At 45.1% G+C, this 25,753-nt stretch overlaps 1 long non-coding RNA gene across 1 annotated transcript; it reads left to right on the top strand.

The window, feature by feature from the left end:
- The first annotated feature begins 12,989 nt into the window (after positions 1 to 12,989).
- On the top strand, positions 12,990 to 18,341 carry LOC136393837 (uncharacterized). Its single transcript, XR_010749142.1, has 4 exons — positions 12,990 to 13,064; positions 17,310 to 17,389; positions 17,508 to 17,634; positions 17,878 to 18,341. It is a non-coding gene; the product is annotated as an uncharacterized lncRNA (long non-coding RNA).
- The last annotated feature ends 7,412 nt before the right edge of the window (positions 18,342 to 25,753 follow it).

Below are 25,753 nucleotides of genomic sequence, written 5' to 3'. Positions count from 1 at the left end.
AGTTTGGCTTTTGTTTGTATTTCCAATAGGTCAATTTGGGGCTTTGCTGCCTTAAATTGTGTTTCATCTGATATGAAGACAGCTCACAAGTTCACTCTAGGTCAGTCTTTGCATGGTATCTCTCTCTCCCTTGACCTTCAATATTGTGGGGTGGGGGGTTTCTTTACTTTGTAGGAGGGTCTTCTGTAATTTCAGGCAGCTGGATTTCCCCCCTACAATGTGACAATTTTTTCTTGTATCTGGAGCTTTTGGTCCTTTTGCATTCTCTGTGATTACAACTATGTTAGGATTTATTTGTAACAGCTTATGTCCAAGCTCCCTTTGCCCGCTCCTCCTTTCTGTCTTCTTTTGGATTGATTTTTTGGAGTTTTTTCTCATTCTCTTTTTTCCCTTTTCACTTGATTGGAAATGATACCTTCTGTTCCTATTTTGGTGGCCACCTTCTAAAAGGTAATAACTTCTAACATTAACATCTTTGCTCTTCTCTCCTGAAACACCAAAACTTTAGAATGTTTTAACCCTGTCACCTGCTGCCAGTTCTCATGCTGTTGTCCCTGATGCCCTGTGACCTGTGATTGTTTTGTATATTCAGGACTAGTGTGCAGGGTGCACCGAAGAGGATCCCCCCACTTTCCCCTCCTCAGACGGCGGCCGCACCCAGCTCTCCAGACAGAGAGCCAAGAGCAGGAAGCAGCTGTAAACACAGCCCGGGCACCCACACTGTTCCCAGGAGCTGGTCCTCAGATCCTGTCTTTGCTTAACTTGCCTTTGTTAAACCCCCAGGACTTGGCACCCAGGCCAGGGTTTGCCCAAACAAAGAGTGAGTCAGAGCTGGACATCCAGGGCCAGCCTGACCACGCCAAGGATGTGAGGATGCTGCCTTGGCCCTCAGTCCTTCTCAGAATTAAGAGGATGTCATACCTCCAGACCTGTCCACTTTCCCAGGAAGACTGGCAGGGCCTGGACTGTGCAAATTCACCCCTCAGCTGCCCTTGCTTACCCTTGTAGCATCCCCTTTTCTTCACATTTTCAAGCAGGCAGAGCCAGAATGCTCTTATGACTGGCTTGGTTGGGTCCAACTCCTACAGCAAATGCTGGCCAACGAACATCCACAAAACCAAGGTTGCCAACTCAGACTGTGTCTTCCCCTGCTCTCATTCCAGATCCCACAGACTGAGTGATGGGGTGGAGAAGGGCTGGGCAGATGGGAAACTGCCACCTACCTGGAGGCTGGGAGGTTGTGGAGAGGAGCCGCCCTTAAAGTGGGCTTAGAGGGACGAGTAGGAGTTCATCAGGGTGAAGGTGGGAATAAATATTCCTGGACAGGGAGACCCTGGGCAAGAGCAGTAACAGCCCTGGGATGGTGGGAGGAGGGATAGAAGGGAACACAACAGTAGAACAACTGAAGCCCCACCCTCACCCCCAACACTGGGTGATGCCTGGAAGAGATCTCACAGGAACAAAGCCAAGAGCCCACGTTTTCAGGAAGTTAATGTTTCTCAAAAGCTATCATTCACAGTAGTCACATAGCCACATCTAGCTGTCAGGAAAGGTAAAATGTAGTCTTTCAGTTGAGTGGCCACAGACTCAGAAGTCAAGGGCCCTGCCATCCCTAGGGTAAAGGGACCATCCCCAACCATGTGCTGGGATCTAAGGGCCCATAGATCTCAGAACCAGAGAGGCAGGAGTGAGCCAGAGACCCTGGGCCAAGAACAGAGTTCAAGACAGTAGACAGAATGCACCTACAGCACTCCCCTTCCTCCCACTATAGTGTCCCACTGCATCTATCAGTAAAGATGTTCAAATCTAATAAGCCCCTAATGAGTTTTGAGAGGCTTTGAAGAGTTTTTGGAAGAGAGGAAGGAGACAGAATGAGAAGGAAAGATAAACCAAAGTTGAGGTAAATGCCAACCCCAAGGGCAGATGAGGAGCCATGGTCTTGGGAAGAGGGCTGCAGCTTCCAGCTGAGCTCTAGCAGCCACTGTGTCCCTCCGCAGTAGATGGGATACATACATCATGGCCTATCCGCACAGGAGAATGCTATGCAGCTGTGAAAATGAGCATGGTGGAGCAACACACATTTGTGTGAGTTTTATAGATGCAATGTCAGGTGACAGATTCAGAACCCCAAATTATATGTATACATGATTCTGTGGCAGACTGTATTTTACAAAGATGTCACAAACACAGAAATATCCAAAGATATCTCCTGTCGGACATTCTCTTCTTTTTTAAATTAAATTTAAAATTGTGGCAAGTTGCACATAACTTTAAATTTACTATCTTAATTTTAATTTTTAGGTGTACATTTCAGCAAGGTTAAACACATTCACATTGTTGTGCAACCATCACCACCATCTGCCATCCATCTCCAGAAGTCTCTTCATCTTGCAGGACTGAAACTCTAGAGACTCATTCAACAAAAGCTCCCCATTCTGCCTGGCCCCTGGCAACCACTATTTAACTTTTTGTCTCTATGAGTTTGACTGCTCTAGGGACATATATATGGAATCAGACAGTATTTGGCCTTTTGTGACTGGCTTATTTCACTTAGCATGATGTCCTCAAGGTTCATCCATCTTGTAGCATGTGTCAGAATTTCGTTCCTTTTTAAGGCTGAATATACGGATGCACCCCATTTTGTTTATCCATCCATCTATCCGTCCGTCCATCCATCCATCAGTGGACACTCGGGTTGCCTCTGCCTTTTGTCTATTGTGAATAATGCTGCTATGAGCATGAGTGTACATGCACTTGCCTTTCTTACAGTAAAATGCTGATGTTCTCCCCATTTAAAGGTATGGTCTATATTCTCTCCCCTAGGACCTGGGATGGCTATGACAGGAATAACATGGGACTTCCAGGCTAGGTTCTAAAGGGCCATCAGCTTCCTCTTTGTCTTCTTCAGCAGCTCCCTCTTGGAGCCCAGACTCTGTGTCGTGAGCAAGCTCAGGTGGATGTAGAGGCCATGTGTGGCTGTTCCAGTTGACAGCTGGCATCAATTACCAGAGATGGAGGGAGGGAGTTCTCAAAGTGACCCCCACCCTTGTGACCACATGCAAGGCCCTGAGCAAAAACCTCCCCGCTGAGTCCAGCACTTGAGATAGAATAATAGAATGATCTTTGTTGCAGACCCCTGAGGTTTGGGGTGTTTGTTACAGGGATAGATAAGCAGGGATAGATAGTTTCTGTAAAGTTTAAAATCAGGCAATATTAAACCATATTGTTAAGGAATGCATATACAGGTGGTAAAAATATAAAGAAGAACTGAGACATGATTACCACGAAAGTGAGACTAGCCTCTATCTCTGGAGACAGGTGAGTAGAAAGGACACACAGAGCTTCTAAGGTGACACCTGGGGAGTGACTGCATGAATGAATGTTTGCTTTATACTAATTTGTGAAGCTGTATGTTTATTCTGATCAATAAAAAGCTGTGGAAAAAGAGAATGTGTGATCGGAAATATCTTTGGATATTTCTGCATTTGTGACATCTTTGGAAAATACAGTCTGTACATACGGAATCACACATACATACAGCATGGGGTCTTATAGCTCTCACCCAACATTGCAGCTGTAAAATTCACACAAATGTGTGTTGCTCCACTTTGATCTTTTTCATAGCTGCATAGAGTATTTAGATGATGTGGTTCAGTTCCTGCCAGAAGCCCCCACTGTGCATCGTACAGAGCAGCCTGGCCTTGGACAGGACTACTGCATCCCATAGCTACCTTCCCACTCAGGGCCCAGATCCTGAGAGCAGCAGGCCAGTGTGACCATGAGAGAAACCCATGCCAGCCATCATGATGACTATGCAGTCAACCAGGAAGTCCCAAATGGAAGCCAGCTAATAAGAGAACAAAGGCAAACATTAGGAACCTTGACAACATGAAATAATAGTAAAGTACTGCCTGGCAACCACTAATTTACTTTCTATCTCTATGAATTTGCCTGTTCTGGACATTTTATATAAGTGGCATCATATGATATGTGGCCTTTTGTATCTGGCTTCTTTCACTTAGCATAATGTTTTCTAGGTTCATTTATGTTGTAGACTGTGTCAATATGTCATCCCTTTTTATAGCTAAATAACATTCTATTGTATGGATATGCCATATTTTATCTTTTCATCAGTTAATGGATATTTGGGTTGTTTCCATTTTATTATGAATAAAGCTGCTATGAACATTTGTGTACAAGTTTTGTGTGGATATGTATTTTCATTTCTTCTTGAGATGTGGAATTGCTGGGTCATATGGTAATCCCACGTGTAAGCACCTTTTTGAGGAACTGCTAAACTTTTCCACAGCAATTAATACCATTTTACCAACAATGTTTGAGGGTTCCAATTTCTTTGCATCCATATTGACATTTGTTACTGTTAATTTTTAAAATTATACACATCCTAGTGGAAATGAAGTGGTATCTCATTGTAGTTTTAATGTACATTTCCCTAATGAATAATAATGTTGTGCATCTTTTCATGTGCTTATTGGCCATTTGTATATCTTCTTTGAAGAACTGTCAATTCAAATACTTTATTCATTTTTAAATTGGGTTGTTTTTTTATTACTGAGCTGTCAGGATTCTTTCTATATTCTGTATATTCGACTCTTATCAGATACATAACTTGCAAATATTTCCCATTTGTGAGTCATCTTTTACCTTTAATGCACAAAAGCTTTTATTTTTGGTGAAGCCCAATTTATCTATTCTTTCTTTGATTGCTTGTGCTTTTGATGTCATCTGTAAGGAAATGTTGCCTAATTTAAGGTTATTTAGATTTTAACATATGTTTTCTTCTAAGAGCATTACAGTTTTAGTTCTTACATTAAGATAGTCCATTTTGAGTTAATTTTCATATATGATATGAGGTAGGGTCCAAGTTCATTCTTTGGTAAGTGAATATTCAGTTGTCCCAGCACCATTTGTTGAAAAGACTATTCTTTCCCCATTGAATGGTCTTAGCAGCCATGTCAAAAATCAATTGACTATAAAATGTATGGATTTATTTTTGAACTTTCAATTCTATTGTCGGTTTATATGTCTATTCTTTTTCTAAAAATATTTTAGTTATTGATTTTAGAGACAGGAGAGGGGAGGGGAGAGGAGTTGGAAGCATCAATTCATAGTAGTTGTTCCTCATATGTGCCTTGACCAGGCAAGCCTAGGATTTCAAACTGGCAACTTCAGCATTCCAGGTTGATGCGTTATCCACTGCACCACCATAGGTTAGGACCGTTCGGTTCTACTTGTCTATTCTAATGCTAGTACTGTACCACACAGTCTTGATTACAGTAATTTCATTTTGTTTTGAAATTGGAAAGTGTGAATCTTCTAACATTGTTCTTGTTCAAAACTGCTTTAACTCTTTTGTATGCCTTTTAATTCTATATAAATTTTAGAATCAGTCTGTTCTTTTTTTTTAAAGGCAGTTAGAATTTGGATAGGGAGTATATTGAATCTGAAGATTAATTTGGGAAGTATTGACATCTTCAAATTAAGTCTTCTAGTCTATAACACAGAATCTTTCCATATTTTTCAACAATGTTTTGTAGTTTTTAGTGCTTTTATTTTAAGCTTAAATTTATTCCTAAGTATTTTATTCTTTTTGATGATATTATAAATGGAACTGTTTTCTTAATTTCATTTTCAAATTGTTTGTTGCTAGTGTACTGAAGTGTAACTGATTTTGTACATTGATCTTGTATCCTGCAACTTTACTAAACTTATTTATTAGTTCTAAAAGGTTTTCTTTTGGGGGGTAGATTCTTTAGGGTGTCCTATTTATAACATTGTGTCATTTGCAAATAGAGATGGTTTTACTTCTTCCTTTCCAATATGGATGACTTTTTTCTTTTTCTTGTCTAGTTGTCCTGCCTACAACCACAAGTACAGTGTTAAGTAGAAGCAGTGAGCATGGATATCCTTGTCTTATTCTTGATCTTAGAAGGAAAGTGTTCCATCTTTCACCATTAAGTATAATGTTAACTGTGGGTTTTTCATAGATGCCCTTTATCAGGTTGAGAAAGTTCCCTTCTTTTCCTAGTTTGTGTGTTTTTATCATGAAAGGGTACTTGACTTTGTCAAAATGCTTTTTCTATGTTTATTGAGATGAGGGTGTGTTTTTCTCTTCTTATCCTATTAATATGGTCTATTACATTGATTTTGTATTGATTGATATTGTATGTTAAACCAACCTTGAATTCTTAGAATAAATCCCACTTGGTCATAATCTCTTTTAATGTGCTGTTGGACTCAGTTCTCTATCGTTTTGTTGAGAATTCTTGCTTCTACATTCATAGGGATCTTGACCTGTTATTTATCTTGTGATGTCTTTGTCTGTCTTTGGTATCAAGGTAAACTGACTTCTTAGAATGAGTTAGGAAGTGTCCCCTCCTCTTCTATATTTTTGGGAAAGTTTGAGAAGTGTTGGTGGTAATTCTTGAAACATTTGGTAGAATTCATCAGTGAAACCATGTGGTCCTGGGATTTTCTTTGTTAGAAATTTTTATTACTAACTCAAATTCATCAAATTTGGGAAGATTTCAGCCTCTATTTCTTACTGAGAATCAGCTGTTTTTCCTGAATAAATCTTCCTCGGGTTTCTGATAGCTTTGAGTTAATTTCCAGATTTTAAGAAAAATAGATCCTGATGATTTTTGCCTATGTTTTCATAGTTTTCATGGAGGGTTGGAATGTGAAGTTTCTTACTCCTCCACTTTTGCTGATATCACTCCTTGGTTCAGTTTCTGACAGAGCAGACAAAAGCATTCCAACTGATAAGAGATTTGTTTAGTTATAAAAGAAGGCATTAGGATGCTGGGTCTTATACTGTAATATACAAATGAATTAACTGTAGGTAATGATTATAAGTACATATCCCTAGGTCCCATCACAAATTCCAATAATTTTGCCTGGGGGCTCTGGCCGGTTGGTTCAGTGGTAGAGCGTCGGCCTGGTGTGCAGGAGTCCCGGGTTTGATTCCCAGCCAGAGCACACAGGAGAGGCGCCCATCTGCTTCTCCACCCCTCCCCCTCTCCTTCCTCTCTGTCTCTCTCTTCCCCTCCCGCAGCCAAAGCTCCATTGGAACAAAGTTGGCTCGGGCGCTGAGGATGGCTCCATGGCTTCTGCCTCAAGCGCTAGAATGGCCCTGGTTGCAACAGAGCAACACCCCAGATGGGCAGAGCATCGCCCCCTGGTGGACATGCCGGGTGGATCCCGGTCAGGCGCAAGCGGGAGTCTGTCTGACTGCCTCCCTGTTTAGGAAAGTTATAAAAAAATACTTCAGAAAAATACAAAAAAAAAATTTTTTTTCCTGGGGCCTGGGAGTCTATATTTGAGGGAGTCTGTATTGAGTCTGAAAGTTCAAAGATGCTTGGATGGGCCTCTTTGGAAGTACTGCATTTGCAGGATTAAAAGTAATAACAAACCAGTTAGGAGGTTGAGAGGAAAGGAGGTCATGTAAATGTGTTCATTTCACATTTTTCATAGAACAGAGCCAAGAGAAACTGTCTACAGTTGAGAAATCAAGACATAGAGTGAATGCTTTAGAGTTATGGAAATAGAAATGGCGAAGAGAGGCGACCTCCAGGGAGGGGGTTGAAGTGAGACGGGGCAACTTTGACTTTTTACTTTATAGTTCGGACTTTCTCAAATGCAGTTGTTATCTTGATAATAAATCAAATGCAAACAAAAGTCAGTAGGAGGGGGCTACTGTCCAACAACCCTGCCTTGCCTCCTTGGTGCCTCAGCCAGCCTGGTCCCAGCTACCTACCATCCACCAGCCAGCAACTGTGGCTGCACCACCATGCAGCCTGGCACCTTGGGAAGGATACCATGGAGCAGGCCTCCTCTCCTTTAGCTTGGACCATGCCCTCACCACCTTCCTCCAGAGAAGCAGGCCCTGGCAACTGAGTGCCAATAAGATGAACAGAACACTGTAATTCAAGGAAGTCAAGGGCTGCAACCTGGAGTCAAAGAGGCTGCAAGAATCTTCCCAAGGTCAAAAGGTGACCCAGTCTTTCCCAGAACCAGTAGTCTTTGGGGCTTAAAAATATAAGCATAAAATCAAAAGCAACCTTTGCTTGGAAGCTGGCTGTGGGCAGTTGGCTTAGCTTCCACCATGGATTCATCAGCCAACTGTTTCAGAGGTCTGGGCAGGGGGCCACCTGACAGGATGTGCTGGGGAGCCAAGAGGGGATGGCCACTTCTGGGGGAGGGAGGAGTGATGACAGCTGTGCCCTTGGACAGTGCAGAGACGTGCCTCTCCCCCAACCTCTCCTCTTGCTCTTCAGGGCTGTTTTCTGGGTAAGGTTATCTGGATGGTGCAGCCTAAAGCCCTCTGGTCCAAAGCAAATGCCAGAGACTCATTGTCCTTTCCATGATGGAGGCTTTTCTCCCTTCCCAAACATCCTGTGCTAGCATGGGAAATGCCTCCAAACAGAAAAATCGACAAAACTCCTTTTCTCCATGGAACCCAGAATCCAGACCGGAGCAGGGATGGGGAGGGAGGGAGGGAAGTGGGGTTCTGGGACCTCTTCTGACACCCCAGGTAGGATGACACTATGCTCAGACGAGCTGAGTAAAGGACTTGGGGAGTTAGTGTTTGGGGGTTTCTCATAGTGCTGTGAGTGCCACTGTAGCAGAAGGCTTCTCAGAAGAAACAGCACATGAGCTGGGCCTGGCACTGGGCAAGCTTTGGATGCAGGGAGGCAGAGAAGTGCCCCCGCCTTACTCTAACAGGCTAAAAGGTGCAGTGACTTACCCATCACTCAGGCTACCCTTGCCTCTTGCTCTCTGGGTCTCCTGAAATGAACTCTGGGAGGTGGAGGAATCTCACATGACCCCACCTGGAGGCTCCTGCAAACTCATTGTCCATAAGCAAATGATCTGCTTTTTAAAAAGAATTCACACCTCTGTTAGTATAAGCTTTGTTCTTACTTCTGGCTTCAGGAGTGGTAAGAACCAGCTCTGTTCTTCCTGGGTTCTTCTCCAGGTGTGAGTCGGCATCTCCCACCTTTAGCTTCTTTACCTACCTGTCAAATGGACGGATAGATGTGTCCCAGGGGTCAACACAGTGACAAAATCCACTGACGGTGATCAATCAGTAAGGTAATGAGAGCAGCAGCAAACATACTCACTTGTCACCTGTGGTGAGCCTGGCACTATTCAGAGTATGGACATACTGGATTCTCCAATTCTGCTGTCCGTTCTGATGCATGGGTTTCCCTGCCCCCCAACCACCAAGTTGTTCTGGGACACCAGCTGGTGTCCTATCATTTAATTCAATTCTAATACTATCTATCTCTAAGTAGCATCCAATTCCACAGGTTGGGGGCTCAGCCCCGCAAGACCATTCCCACTTCAGATGCCAATCACAAGTCCAGGTTGTCACCATTGCTTCTGACTAACTGGCTATAAATCAGAAGTTCCCACGACTTGCTCGAGTTTGATTCATTTGTTAGAGTGGCTCTCAGAACTCAGAGAAACATTTTGCTTACTAGGTCACTGGTTTATTATAAAAGGATATAACTCAAGAGCAGCCAGATAGAAGAGATGCATAGGGCAAGGAACTGGGACAGGGTCTGGAGTATCCGTGCCCTCTGAACACACCACCGTCCTCAAGTCTCCACGGGTTCATCAACCCAGAAGCTCTCCTAACCCTGTTCTTTTGGGTTATTATGAAGGCCTCATTATATAGGCATGATTAACTAAATCAATGGCCTTGGGTGATTGAACTTAATCTCCAGGTCCTGTCCCCAGCCCTTCCCAGAGGTGGGGGATGGGACTGAAAGTTCCAACCCTCTAATCACATGGTTGGTTCTCCTGGCAACCAGCCCCCATCAAAATACAAACATCTTTAGTGCTCTCTTCATTTAGGAAATTCCAAGGGTTTTAGGATCTCTGTGCCAGGAACAAGGAGGAAGATCAAATATATATTTGTTATTATAAATCACAGAATCACAGACTGTAACCTTTGGGTTCTGCCATCAGTACACCCACTGTGGAGAGGGAGGACACTGTGATACATCATGGGGTTAGGAGTGGCAGAGTCATGATCTAACCAGCCCTTTGCTTTTGGCTACTTACTATCCTGCCCCTCCATTAGTCCAGGTGAATGGGACTGGTCATCTTTGTAGCAGCCTCAGAGGTCCAGGAAAACACCAAACACTTAACCCCAGTGTTTGCTAAACCAAAGAATGAAAATGAGTACCTATAAACATTCAGCACATGAAATAGACTGTTATTGTAACTGCAGGGGGGGGGGTATGAGTGAAATTAATAGAAAGATAACATGTCCTCAAGATCCACAATAAAACAAATACATGCTTAAGTCAGTGTGACCAACTACAGCTGTTGTATCATAATAATTGGGAGTCCAGATGAAGATGTGAGACATTTGGAAAAAACATGGACACTTAAAAGGCACAACTGGTTCTGAGCATCAGGTTTCACAAGACTGAAATCAAGGTGTTGGCAGGGCCACGTTCTTTTTTGTAAGCTCTGGGTTGAATCCAATTCCATACTCATTCAGGTTGTTGGCAAAATTCAGTTCCACATGGTTTCAGGACTGAGGTCCCTGCTTCCTTGCTGGCTGTTGACCAGAAGTCACTCAGTTTCCGGAGGAGGCTGAATTCCCTGGTTTATGGTCCCCTTAAAGCCCACAATGGCAGGTTGAGTTCTTTTAGCACTTTGTCTCTCTCTGACCCACTCTGTCTCCTCCCTTGCTCTCAATTCATTCTCTGACTCTTCTGCCTTCTGCTGCTGCTTCTAAGGGCTCATGTGATTCCATTGTGCCTGCCCAGGTTATCCAGGATGAGCTCTCTCATTCTGGTCAGTTGATTATAATAAGCTTCATATTATCAGCTAAGTGACATTCTCTTTATCTTACTGAGCTTGTCTTCTTATTTGCAAAATGGAGATGTTTACTGCAAATATTCACTGAGCACCTTCCAGTGTTCTAGGTGTGGGGGATATAGCTAGATTTATTTCCTCAGTGATTGGTCAGCTCACCTGGGACCCACAGGTAGGACAGCAGATCTGGCTCTGCTCAAAATTAGAGCCAGGCTCCCCAATTCCCTATTTGTTGAAAAGCTCATTTGTAATGTCCACATGTTGCATGTATCAGTAGCTTCTTTCTGGTTTTGAGTAGTATTGCATTGCATGGATTATCTCAATTTGTTTACTTATTCATTGACAGACATTTAGATGATTTCTAGTTTTTGACTATTACTAAATAATGTTTTTATGAACATTTTAGTTTAAGTCTAGTGTGTAACATTTTTATTTCTGTTGGGTAAGTAACTAGGAGTAGGGGCCCTGGGTTACATGGTAAGTGTATGACAACTTTATAAGAAACTATCAGGATTCTTCCAAATTGGTTGCACTATTTTGCTCTCTTGCCAGCAGTGTATGAGAATTCTGGTTGGTCTACATTTTCATCAACACTTGCTTTTGTCAGCCTTTTAAATTTTGGCCATTTGAGTGGATTTGTACTGGTTTACTGCTGTCTCACTGTGGCTTTGTTTCCTTAATGACAGATGACAGCTGAGTGCCCTTCATGAACTTATTTACTGTTTGTATATCTTCTTTGATGAAGTACCTGCTCTATTTGTAGTTTTATTGTAGGGTTGAGTGAGTTCTTTATGTATTTTGGGGTAGAAGTCTTTTTTATCAGATATGTGTTTTGATTTCCTCCAATTCTGTGACTTGCTTTTATTTTCTTAATGAGTTCTTTCTAAAAAATAATTTTCTTCAGGTTTATTGAGATATGACAAGTAACATTCACCCTTTTCAGGTGTAGAATTCTATGCACTCTACCACCACAATCAAAATTGGAACTATTCCCATTGCCCTCTCCAAATTCCCTCATACTCTGTTCTGGAAGCAGTCTTTTAACGAGCTCTGGGTGCTTATATACAAGGGATTCTATTTACTGGGTAGGACACTGAATGCCTCTAGGTCAGCTTTGTGCCCTGACTCATAAATTCCAGGGTAACAGGAAAAGGCCCACTAAACATCCTGTTACACACAGCTCTAATAAAAACAGTAATAATAACACCAAACCCTCATGAGTGCTTTCCAGGCACCAATCTCATTCTCTACTATACTAACTCTTTTGATCTTCATAGCGACACTCCCTGTACAGTGCGATAACTAACCGTATTATCCAGCTGAGGAAACTGAGGCACAGAAGAGGGAAACTGCCAGAGCTCTCAGGACTCTTGGGCCACAGAGATGCAATCCTAACTCTGGGGGTCTGGCTCGAGTGCACACTGCCAGGCACCACGCTGAAGAGGCAGACGAAAACTACCCACAAAGCTGTCGTTTCCACTGCTTGTCTGGTTGAAATTGGTATGAATAAGGGAAGTTAGTGGTCAGGAGCAAGGAGAAGGTACAAATCACGGCTGCCACCTTTGTCTGCCCTGAGCGCCTCTCACACCATTTGCGGATTGGAGGGAGAAGCCGGCGCATCCCCACCTCCCAGACACCTGGTCTACTTGCCCTCTGCAGCCCCAAACCTGTCCAACCCTCCAGCTCGAGGACCGCGCCAGCGCCACACTCCATTGCAGGTGCTCGGGTCCCCGGCCCGCGGGACCGCAGCCTCCCGCTCGGAGATGCGCAGTAACCCTCGCCTTCGGGTCTCCAGCAGGAAGACTGCAGCCTGGAGCCCCGCCATTTCCCGGATCAGGTGCTCGGTCCCGGAGGCCGCCAGTCGCTCCAGGACTCAAGGCCACCACCGCCGCCACGAGGCCCGGGACGCGTGCCGAGCGGGGGCTGCGCGTGCGCGTGGCGGTCTGTGCACAGGTTCTCGGCGGCGGCCGGCGCGAGCCGGCGGGGCGCCCCGGAGGCTGGAAGCGTGGCCGGCTCGGTTGAGCGATGCTGCTAACCGGACCTGGGATTCCCTGCAGGCGTAGAACGGTAGCAGCAACTTCCCCAAGTTCTCGTATGGTCCGGCAAAAGGAGAGGATAGTTCCTGTCAGTCGCGTGTGGAAGGAACCGAACGCGGCTCCGGAGCGGGAGAGATACACATGACCCCCTGGAGTCCGCGCGAACTAAGGGTGCGGAACAGCTGGTGCCCACCTTTAAGCCCCCTGTGTTTCTGACCGTCCATCGTCAACGCCCTGATTACGAAGGGGTGGTGATGGGTGGGTTGTTTAACGTTGGTAAATAAGATTTAAAATCGATGGTCATGATCTCAGCTGTGCCCAACACCGTGGCTTTGGGCCAGGCACGTCACATTCCTGGAGCCCTTTATTCCCATTGTTAAAATTAGGAAGGTGAACAACTGTTCAACACTTCACATTATTAAATTGAAGGAAACGGAATGGCCGCTTGACTAACTCATACACACGCTTGCATTGGGTGCGGCAGCGTGTGCCTGGCCTGGCTCACCTACGTGAAGGACTGGGTGGCTGGGATCTCATCTCTAGATCTTGTGGTGAGATGAGTAGTGTTGATAGTGTGGTAGAGGACAGAGTAGAGGCCAGGCGTGAGTGGCTTCTGCGTGGGAAGAGGGCAAGTCAGTGCAGATTTCACCCAGGAGATGTCTTTTGAACTGGGCCTGGAAGGATGAGGTGGAAGTGGTGTGCTCCTGGCAATGGGGATGCCCCAAAGCCTGCACAGGCCATTGATGTGTCTGGAGAGCTCTGGGAATGGCTGCCAGACTGGTGCTGGGCCTGTGGGGAAGCAATAGGTAGGCTTGGTGGGGGGTGGGGGTAGAGAGTGTGGAAGGTTTTGAAAGCCCCAGCAGGAGGTGAAAAACTCCAGAGGGTCCTCAGACATGGAATTAATATCAGATGTGTGTTTCAGTAAAGTATTTCTCAGGAACCAGACAGGAAGTATAATTGTACAAAGGGGATGTTGGAGGAAGGAAGTTAATCTCATAGTCCCTGGAGTGATGAGGGCCTGAGCCTGGGAGTGAGTCCACCAGGGATGGAGATGGAAGCAGGGTTTCAGAGAGATTTTGGAGATAATAACTGACAGACTGACTTCATTGGCTCCCCATCACATCTGGAAAACCCCTGGGGATTGAGTCATTAAGACATTTGAATTTCTGCCAAGTACAGACATTGTGCCAGGCACTTAGATCTAAAGGTAAAAAAGTCCTAGTCTCTGCCCTCAAGGTGTTTGTAGTTTAGCAGAGGAGATGAACACATAACTAGATGATTATATGTTTATCCATGTGCCATAGAGCATTACAAGTGTCTCTACCTGAGCCAGGTGCGGTGGAGGCAGAGCTTCAGGAAAACAGGAGTTCCTAGCAATGTGGGCCTCCAACTTGCATGAGCAGGAAGGCCAGGCCACTTGTGATCTGCTTAGAGCACTAGAAGCGGATACTGGAGTGAAGACGACCTAGTAGAACTAGATGCTGCAGTGTGAAGTGGAGGTGGAGCTTCAGTTTTATTCTCTAGGGCAGTGGTCCCCAACCTTTTTTGGGCCACGGACCGGTTTAATGTCAGAAAATATTTTCACGGACCGGCCTTTAGGGTGGGACCGATAAATGTATCACGTGTCTGAGACAAGCGTCAAAAGTGAGTCTTAGACGGATGTAACAGAGGGAATCTGGTCATTTAAAAAAAATAAAACATCGTTCAGACTTAAATATAAATAAAACGGAAATAATGTAAGTTATTTATTCTTTCTCTGTGGACCGGTACCAAATGGCCCACAGACTGGTACCGGTCCGCGGCCCGGGGGTTGGGGACCACTGCTCTAGGGGATAGGAAGCCATCGAAGGATCTAACTCAAAGTAGGACTCATTCAAATTTGACTTCCAACAGCTTACCCTGGGTGTGTCATGGGGCACCGTTGTAAAGGGGAGAAGTAGGAAGAAGTAGTAGCCGGAAGTGCTGGGAAAGTGGCGGCTGCACCTGGGCAGTGGTGGCAGGAGCAGGATGGGTAAGGGTATGGGGAGTTCGGGAAGAAGAGGAGTGTGGGGCAAGCTGTTGGGAAGTGAAGGATGAAGGAGAAGGTGCATGGGCTCTGGGGACATCCAATGGAGATACCTAAGGGCAGTTTACTAGCTAAGCAGAATGGCAGTTCTCCTAACCTTGGTGAGCTTGTCTTCTCACATGCAAATTGGGGATGGCAATACCTGCCTCCTAATGCCAGGTGATTCACTCCACAAATATTTACTTAGCACCTGCACATGTTCTAAGTGCCAAGGATTTAGCTAGATGCTGCTGTATAAAATACACAGAAAATCCAGGGTAAGCAAAAAATAAAGGGCCTAATTAGAGGTGTAGATGTGGCTGTCATCCACATTAAGGTCCCAGAAGAGAGTCAGATGACCACTGAGTGAGTGAGAGTCCCCCCATTGGAGGGCGAGATTTAGGCTGCCTGATGACAGTGTGCTGGCCGGCAGGGAACACGGCACTGGCGGGTGTCTGAATGGCCTTGGCAAGGCCATGTTCAGCATCATTGTTTGTGAGTGGACTGTCTCTAAACTCTTTCCTAGTGATTACCTGTGTGCTTCTACTTCTGTGTGTAGGGGGAACTGACTCTGTGAGTTTAGTTACATGGACCCAAGAACTTAAGGGTCTCCTGGGTGTCCCCCAGGCCTGCGGAGCTCTGCTGGGAGCCTGCCTTCTCTCAATACGCAGTGTGTGTTTTCAGAGTATCATTATTTGTGCACTGTTCTGCAGCAGAACAGTGACTTTTATTATTTCTTATCACCATTCTTCAGAGCAGGCTCACTGTTACCTCATTTTATAGCTGGGAAGATTAAGACATGATATTAGATGCCATGCCAGAGGCTACACAGTTACCTGAAGGACTCCCAGAAGTATTTCATAGCTCCAGTCAGATCAATGTCAATAGCACATTAATGATTTTGTAAAAAGGAAGTAACAACAATGATTTTTCAAAAGGTAATTTATAAATAACCTTGGAGTTTTTAACTATAAATTTTTACTTAATTTAAAACCTTCCAAGGCTAATAAAAACAGTTGTTTAATATTTACTGAGTGCTTCACAAACACGGTACTTCATAGTAAGGTGGAGTAAGGTTGGAGTGGGATGGAGTGAGGTGGGATGAGGTTGGAGTGAGGCAGAGTGAAGTTGTAGGGTGAGGTGGAGAGTAAGGATGGGGTGAGTTGGAAAGAGCTGAAATAAGGTTGAAGTGAAGTGGGTAAAGTCGGGGAAGGACGAATAGAGTTGGAATGAGGTGGAATAACTGGTCCAAGATCATTGGTCAGTAAGAAGCAGAACTTGTTTTTGAACTCAGTATGTTAGGCCTAGAACCTCAGCTTTTAACTACTAGGCACATCACCCCTTCTTTGATTTGTCTTTGAGATCTTACTATGAACACTTGTAATTCAATAGCCAAACTTAACTTTTTTTTTTTTTTGTATTTTTCTGAAGCTGGAAACGGGGAGAGACAGTCAGACAGACTCCAGCATGCGCCCGACCGGGATCCACCCGGCACGCCCACCAAGGGGCGACGCTCTGCCCACCAGGGGATGATGCTCTGCCCCTCTGGGGCATTGCTCTGTTGCGACCAGAGCCACTTTAGCGCCTGGGGCAGAGGCCAAGGAGCCATCCTCAGCGCCCGGCCATCTTTGCTCCAATGGAGCCTCGGCTGTGGGAGGGGAAGAGAGAGACAGAGAGGAAGGAGAGGGGGAGGGGTGGAGAAGCAGATGGGCGCTTCTCCTGTGTGCCCTGGCCGGGGATCGAACCCGGGACTTCTGCACGCCAGGCCGACGCTCTACCACTGAGCCAAAGGCTTGACACCCTTAAAGGGTTGCAAGCCTTCTCTTACCCTTCTTGTTCAAGCTAACTAAGGGGCTTAAACTTGATATAACTGGAATGGGAATTTGTTGCAGGACTTGGGGGCCCGCACCGATCGTGCATCCTTGGATTTGCCCACACTGAGGCCGTCAGTAGCGTTGGCTTCGGAGCTGAGATGGCATCCCCAGGTGGACAGCAGCTAGTTCAGAGAATAGTATTAGAGTGAAAACTCACCACTTGCAGAGAATGATTTGGCATGTACACAGAAAATAACTTTCTTAAATTCAGTGTTTTTTCTGAAAAGTAAGATACAGTGACCCACATATCTCTGAGTTTCTCAAATTCTGGCTTAATCCGGGAAGGCTGAGGTCCACCTCTCTTCTATTACCCAATCTTATACGAAGTGCCTGTTGCTTCCAGGTTTGGGCTCTTAGATGTGATGGAGCACAGGTAGTGATTTGGGCATCCTGGGGTGCCACTTGGAGGAGGGAACTAGCGGAGAGGGAGAGCTGGGGTAGCTGGTTCAGTGTGGGCCACAGGAGAGGGACAGACTTGTCAACCTGATTTCTCCACAGTTATCCACGCAGTGTCCTGCTCACTCCGTCTGGCCGGAGAGTTATTTGGAAGCAGTCATATGATCTAGATTGATACGTGGGTAAGGCATTGGCTTTAATAAAGCTGTGACTTTATTAATGAGTTTTTTTAAACCTTTCATGTGCTTCTGAATGTTGATGATTTAAAAATCTTATTACTTAAACCTATTTTTCTTTCAGGCAAAGATGTGCCTTTGGCATGTGCGGTTTTGTCTGAAGTGACGAAGACATGTGCCACAAGCCCTCTCGCCTCCGAAGTGGCGGTTGCCAAAACTAACAGCTGTGAAATTATTTGTGACTCTTAAGGGTAAACATATTTGTCTCTTTTCATTATATGGTGAACAAGTGCTAGCAGTGCCTCTTTGGAACTGTGATTCACTCTCCCTACTGTATTTTTTTAGGTTAGAAGTGGACACAGAAAGCATGACATCGTTTGTTTTCTTTGGGATCTGGGTTATGAGTTTGGGCCCCATTTTCGGGCAGACCTTGGCTTCTCAGTCTCTGCGAGATCTGACTTTCCTGTTTTTGTCATTCTCGGTTTATTTCGTAGGTATGCTTTGTGTATGGGAGAAAAATACCCGTGAAGGAAGCTTCCCAGAGGGTGACCAGGTGCACAGTTCAGCCAAGTAGGTGACTCCGTGGGACGCTTCTCTTTGTGTTTGTTCATGTCGGGAAGGGTGTGACAAGCATGCTGGGAGAGACTCGGCTCATGGCCAAATAACTTTACCACCTGAGGTTCAAGGCGCCTATTCTGAGGGGTCTAGCCTCAGCTGCTGAGAACCCAAGCTTGTGGGAAGCACACAACCCCGATGGCTCTCCCAGTACCCTGCCTGTTGATCTCTCATTGTACATGTTCCTCTGAGCTGATACACAGAGCTCCCCCCAAATATACATTTATGTGTATAGAAGCGTATCTGTGTACATGCTGAAGTCTTTGTGAGTAGAATAAGAAAAACAAAGAAAGGAAAAAGGGTTGAGGGGTGGATAGAAAAAGGCAGCACACTGATAGTTACTGAAGCTGGATGATGGCCCCATGGGGGTTCATTATATATAGCCTTCTCTCTGGTTTTGTGTATATTGAAAATTGCAAAATAAAAAGATTAAAAAATGTGTGTAGTACAGAAACATTTTTTAAAAATGTTTGATCCAGACAGTACTCACTGCTCCTCCCAGCTTGGCGGCATGTGCTGCGCTGGGCACTTGTGTGCCACAATGACTACTTTCGTGGCACCCGGAGCTAGGGTGGGGTGGACATTACTCTAACATCACACAAATGCCGACTTTCAAACAGAGAGGAATCCTTTGAAGCACAGTGACGGGCATGATAACCTTGAACAGCGGAAACTGTTAGCCGGTGGGTCTGAATAAGCTTCACAGAAGGATTAAGGACTGAACTGAGGGCTGAAGCCTGACTGAGAGTTAACTGGGCACCATGGGGTAGGGGAGAGAGGGAAAAGAGAGTTCCAAAAGGTGGGGCTCGTCTGTGTAGTCTCTGGGACCTGGGGTGGGCCAGGGGGATGACTGAAAGGTGAGCAGGGGGTGTGCCAGACCTTGTGATGGAATTGCCCTTGTCCTGGGAGCCATGGACAGCCAGCGCTGCCATTTTGGCTGCAACATGCAGGGTGAAACAGGGTGGGGGGAGGTGGAGGTGGATACAGGTATGTCTGAGAGAGATGTAGGACTTGGTGCCAGTCTGGATGTGGGTCAGGAAGAGGGAGGGTCAGTGTCCCAGTGGTGGGCTGTCAAATGCTAACATGGGAAACCAGAAGAAGGGCCAGGTGTGGCGGAGAAGCCTTGACTTGGTGAGTTGGAGGGAAATGTTACCAAGATGATTGGTCATGTGGAGTTGGAGCTCAGAGCAGGGGTCTGGGTGGAGAAAGGAGCTGGGGGACTCCTCACAGGCGGGTGACGGTGCGAGCCAGGGATGCTGCTTGAAGAGAGGCCCCGGACAGCAGGAAACCAGGATGAGGCGGCGTTGGCCAGCTCTAGCGTGCACTCCAGCCTGGCTTGGGTTTTTTCCTTTTTAAAATTAAACCAGTTTTGCTTAAGATTGCTCTTTGTAAAAATGTTAAACCACAGCAAGTACATACAGATACATACTCTTTTAGACCCATTTCTGTACAGCTAATGTACATATGTATATACCGTATTTTTCTCTCCATAAGATGCACTCCCCCCCCCCCCAAAGTGAAGAGGAAAATGCCCATGCATCTTATGGAGTGAAAAACATGGTATTTTATTAAATATTTTAACACACCATTTGGTTCAGAATGTTTTTTTTCTTATTTTCCTCCTTAAAACCCTAAGTGTGTCTTATGGTCAGGTGCGTCTTACAGAGTGAAAAATATGGTATATACATGGCTTTATATTTTACCTAAATGGGTCCATACCATCACCTCAGCAACTTGTTTCCTATGACAAATTTCTGAGTTTTCTATATTATAACATAATACAATTATAATGAAAGTCTCCTAATAGCCCATCCTTCAGATCGCCTCACCATTAACATATTCCTTTGACTTTTTCTCCTGAAACCTGTGTAGTGTCTTATTAAATAGCTGCATGATTATTTTTATGCATAAGGATGTGTCCAACTTTAGACAGAGGTCTGAGACATTCTCCTCTTCCTCATGTCACACCCAGTGTCCCATGTCAGTCATCACCAGACTGCTTGTTTTTCTCTGAAACATCTTGACAACTCTGCTCTTGTCCCCTTAAGATTGGGGACATGCTACAGATCACCCCCTATAGTATTCCTACAGGCTGGGTGATCTTCCCAGGGCTTCACACTGAGGATGGAACCCTGGTCTCTGCATCTGCGACTGCTTTGGATGATGTGACAATGAGTGTCAGGCCGGAAGGCCTTTCAGGTCAACTTCACCTGGGCTGTCACTGGTGAGCATCTCAGAAACCCTCTGAGTTGCTGTGAGAGCTCAGTTTCTTAGGTGACCACTGGGGGAAGAGAGCGACTATCAAGCATGTCACAAGACATTCGGTTTGAAAACGGAGACTGCACCTTTGGGGAATGCGTGCGCTCTTGCAGTCCTCACTTCCTCGGGATCCTGGGAGATTCATTCATATCAGACACAGGTTGTGAACCATGATGATTTCAGCAAGGTATGAGCCATTACTAGCAGGTTCTTAGCGTGGTGTGCTGTGCTTGTTGGTTTCACAGTGGGGAGACCAGGAATGGTTTTCTTGACTGTGTCTTCCCTCTCGGTTTTGTTAGGGAGGGGTGTCTGGGGCCCAGGCCATCGCCAGAATCTTGGCTAGCTGGTTTCTGACTGTATGATCCTGCCAAACGCCCCACAGTCCAGGCTGAAAGCCCACAGGGCCCTATGTGCTGACCAGGTCTTCTGCCCTTGTCCCCAGTTGATTGTCTGTCTTGCTGTGGTCCCCCTGCCTCCTATTCTCTGTGCTCGTTTCCGGGATGTACACAGAAGGTCCGCCTGGATCTTGGGGGTGTCAGCCTCTTCTTTCTCAATTTGTTTTGTTTGTTTTGTAGCAGCTTTATTGAGATATAGTTCACATACCCAACACTTCACTCATCTAAAGTATAGAATTAAACAGTTTTTCGTATATTCATAATTATGCCACCATCACTACAGTCAAGTTCAGAAAATGGTCATCGCTCCAAAAAGAAGCCCTATATCCATTAAGCAGTTACTCCCACTTCTTTCCACTCCCCTCAACCCCTGGTGACCACTGATCTACTTTCTGTCCTATCAATTTGCCTGGACATTTTATATCAGTAGTATTAGATAAACAGTTTGTGCCCACTTGTTTTTAAAGTTGTGAGCAGAGGCCAGGCTGCTGAACATCTACACTGGGAGCTCTGGGCTGGTGACAGCTGAGTTAGTCCTGCCTGGCAGGCCCATGAGCTGGGTGGGATCCTAGGGCTGAGTCCAGGGCCAGGCATCTGGGGCAGGATACCCAGCAGACAACACCTGGTGAGTCATAGCTGCCTCAGTGCTCAGGTCTGGGTCAGAGGAACTGGGCGGAACATGGTAATGGTCAGGGGTGGGAGCTCATGGAACCTCTGGATCCTGTCATCCTGAGAGACCTGGAACTTGAGTTCTCCTTTCTGTGTCTGTACTGGACCCTGAACACCCTCCTTCTTCGATCCAATACATAGCCTGGAATTTATCCTGCTGGAAATTTGACCAATTAGACACTCTGTGCATAAGCACCTTCTTAAGTTTCCTGGAGGGTTTTGACATTCATTTTCATTCATTAACATCTTAATTATTTTAATTTGGGCACTTTCTTCTTAACATCTTGTAGAAATGAGTTTAATGTGCCTAGAAATCCCTAGTCACCTTAGTTTTTATAATTGGCCTGAGAACGTAGTGAGAACCCTGATTCTCTCAGTTGTCATGTCAGGGGCTGTGATAGGGAAGCCCTGTGGGAAACGTGAGCAGAGTCAGACAGTTTTCATCCAAGGACCTTCTCTCCAGTTATGTGCGAGATCAGACATGACTCTAGGGCAGGGGTCTCAAACTCGTGGCCCGCGGGCCACATGCGGCCCGCCGAACAATTTTGTGCGGCCCGCAGACTAATCCACGAAGTTCAAAATATTTTGGATAAAATTAAGTAAGCCTAGGGGCCTACTTGTATTTTTCATTTCTCTAGCATCCTAGCTAGATATTAGCTTAGTTAACAGCAGTTGTGATGCGAACTACAGTTTCTGGTCGTTTTGTGACACTGAGTAAACTGCATATACGATTGTGCTTGTTGTACTGATTTTTTTTTGTTTTCAACTGCAGTGAGAAAAGTGTTGCGTAACAGTTGCCTTTTGTAGACCTAGTGCAGCCCGCCGAATGGCTGTGATCTTGCTCTGCGGCCCACATGCTGAGTTGAGTTTGAGACCCCTGCTCTAGGGATAATGTTGCTTTTTGCTCTGCTCTGCCCTCATTCACTCAATAACAGTCAAAGGCCCTGTGGTGGCCATGGCCTTTGTGAGCTACTGCTTTCCTACTTCCACTGGCCACCTGTATCCCCTGCAGACACTCTTGCCTCAGGGCCTTTGTGCGGACAGTTCCTACTATCTGAAACAGCCCCACCTCCTGCTCCCTTCCCTCAGTTCTGCTCAGATGCTGCTTTCATGGTTCCTAGCATGGGGATTGATGGTGGTAGGCCCCCACGAAGTATCTGCTGGAAGAAGGAGTGAATTACTCTAGCGTGAATATGGAAAGTCAGGGCCCCAGTGAGAGTTGCTGGTCTCATTGTGCTTCAGGTTTCTAGTGCCATGAGGACAGTTTGGCTTCTTCATGCACCTGACAGTTCTAACACTGCTAGAGTTTGGAAGAAAAGGGGCCCTGAGAATTGGCCTCTGCCTCCTGGAGCCTCTTGGAGGGTGTGAACCCTGTGCAAGGGGTGGGGGCTGAGGGCCCTCCTTTCTGCAGCCCAGCTCTGCTCCCCAAGGACAGATCGTGCAGCTGCCTTCCTTGGGCCAGTCACTTGGTACCTGTTGCCTGCCAGCCTGTGGAGGACCCAGCTAGATTCTTCTTGTTCTCCAATTGGAGCCCCAAGGCCCTAGTTGGGTGGGGTCTCTCTTCATCCCTTGGCAAAATTGGAAACTGTGGTTAGGATGTAGTTAGTGATTTAGTCAGGCCTGTGTGAAGGCAGGTGTCCACATTAATGGATCAAGCCACAGTCTGTTTAAGGCCTGCAAGATCTCCTGCCCAGCCCCGCCTGGCCCAGCCACACTGTGGCCTCACAGAGGCCCAGGCCCTGAGTGCCAGCCTCCTCAGCTTGCCCACACTTTGTGCCCCTGCCTCTCCCCTGTAGGGTACCTGCTCTCCGCTGCTCCTTGGTCACAGAAGAGGACCTGGTGCAGTGTAGTTTCCCAGTAAGTATATGCTGAGTGAGCAAATGTGTAGAGTTCATTTATAAGGCTTTTTCTGGCTTAGTTCAGCTAGAGTAGGGTTAAGTCAGTTCGGCTGAGATGATCACTCTTGTTTTTGTTTAGAGAGCATTATTCACATTTGGGTGCTTAAAAAATACCAAGGAGGAAAAGAAGAAGTTAAAAAAATAACTTTATTATAGAAAAATATAAACATAGAATAGTATAGTCACTTCCCATGACACATTCCCAGCCCCAACAGATCACAATTCACCATCCGGTTTCATCAAGCCCCTTGCCCACACCCTGGATTAAATAGAAGCAAATCCCAGATGTCCTATCATGTCATCTATAAGTATTTCAATTTGTATCCAAGACAAACCTTTTGGAAAGAAAGTCTGAAGGAGAGATGCAATGGGGAAGCCCATGCTCTGCCAGCCTGGGCAGGATGATGCCTCGTGTGCTGTCAATTAGCCGCCCCAAGTCGGGGGCGGGGGGCTGCTGTTTGCATGATATCGGAAAGCGGCAAGGCTGGCTCTAGCCCCTGCACAGGTGTCCGATGGTCATTTCCTTCCTGTGCTGGTCAGCAGACTATCACCAGCTTGCAAACACTGAGGTGTTTTCCCTTTTTCCATTTCCTGTCACTGTTTTTGAAACAGAGGAGAAGCAGTACCTCAATTTGATAACTGCTTATTTACTTACAGAGTTGGTGCCACATATTTATATGAAAGTGTATTCAAAATCACGAATATCCATAATTTGAGGAATGCTAATGTTCCAGTCAGATGGGCAGAAAGAGATTTTCATTTTGCGATTATGTACAAGCTATTTTCTGCTGAATGTGGATTATTACATGAATGATAGAAGAAAATAATACTGAAATAAGTTAAATAGAACTCAAATAATAGGGAAAAATCAATAAAACCAACAGCCAGTTCTTTAAAAGGATCAATACAATAAATAAACCTCTAGTCAGACTGGTTAAGGAAAAGATTTCTTAAGTTACCAGTATGGGCAATGGTATAAGAAAAAACAGGACAGATTTCACAAACACTGGAAGGAAAATAGGGGACATTTTAACATTATTAACAACTTTATGACAATAAATCCCAAAACGGATGAAGAAAACTACCTGAAATACTCAAATTACCAAAATGAACTCAGGAAGGAAGAGAAATTCTGCGTAGCCCTACACATATTAAAGAAATTAAATTTCTGTTTAAAAACCTTCCAATGGTCCTGGTCAGTGGCTCAGTGGATAGAGCATCAGCCTGGCATGGGTACCATCCCTGGTCAGGGCACACAGGAGAAGCAACCATCTGCTTCTGCCTCTCCCTCCCCCTTCTCTCTAGCTCTTTCCCTCCAGCAGCCAGTGGCTCAGGCACTGAGGACAGCTCAGTTGATTCGAGACAAGTGGATCCCGGTTGGAGTGCATGCGGGAGCCTGTCTATATTCCCTCCTCTTGCTTACAAAAAAAGAAAAAAGAAAAAAGCAGTTGTTTTAAGTAAACTGGTCAATGTAACAACCGTTAAAATAGAGAACATTCCATCACCCAAGGAAGTTTCCCTATGCCTCACTCTCCCTCAGTCTCTTCATTCACAGCTCCAGGCAAACACTGGTCAAATTGCTGTCCCTTAGGGATTAGATTTATCTTCTAGATTGTTGTATAAACGGAGTCATTCAATATATACTATTTCTAGTCTGTCACCTTTTGTTCAGCAGTGTATTTTTCAGATTTATCCATGTTGTTGCATGCATCAGACATTCCTTGTGATTGCTGAGTAGTATTCCTCAAATAACTTTTATAAATCATTACCTGCTAAAACTTCTTGGAGAAGTGATGAGTGAGAGTGTCTATGCTCCTGAATATTTAAACCAGTGAGCAGAGCAGTCCTCTCTCTGCCCACCTGACCAAGCTAGAAACCTGGGGATTACTTTTGATTCCTCCTTTTACCTCTTTCCAAATTCAATCACCACCAAATTCTGTCCATTTTAATCCTCTAATGTTTCTCAAATTGGTTTCTTAAACCAGTCCTATATACAAGACTTCATCACTTCTCATCCTCATTACTGCAGAAACCGATTTTTCTTTAGTTTTGCCCTGCCCATCAGTCTATCATCTATCTTCAAACCAGAATGAGCTTACTCAAAGGATCTTGCTGAAATGATCTTACTGAAAGGAGAATGACTGAAGCATTTGATATTTATATATAACACACACATATATAGGTTCCAGAGCTTTTTCATTATTCCAGTGGAAACTGTACCATTGAACAATCACTCTTTATTCCCCTTTCCCAAGCCGCTAGTAACCTGTGTTCTACTTTCTGTCCCTCTGAATTTGCCTATTTAAGTGCCTCATATAAGTTGAATTATACAATACTTGTCCTTTTGTGACTGGTTTATTTCCCTTAGCACATTTTCAAAGTTCTTCTATGTTGTAGCATGTGTCAGAATTTTCTTCCTTTTATGGCTGAATAATGCTCCACTGTATGACTTGACCACGTTTTGTATAACTATGTATTTATTGATGGGCACTGGTTATCTCCACCTTGGCTATTGTAAATGATGCTACTGTGAA

The sequence above is a fragment of the Saccopteryx leptura genome, chromosome 2 (genome assembly GCF_036850995.1).
Source record: "Saccopteryx leptura isolate mSacLep1 chromosome 2, mSacLep1_pri_phased_curated, whole genome shotgun sequence".
Taxonomy (NCBI): domain Eukaryota; kingdom Metazoa; phylum Chordata; class Mammalia; order Chiroptera; family Emballonuridae; genus Saccopteryx; species Saccopteryx leptura.
This window is presented reverse-complemented; position numbering and strand designations above follow the sequence as displayed.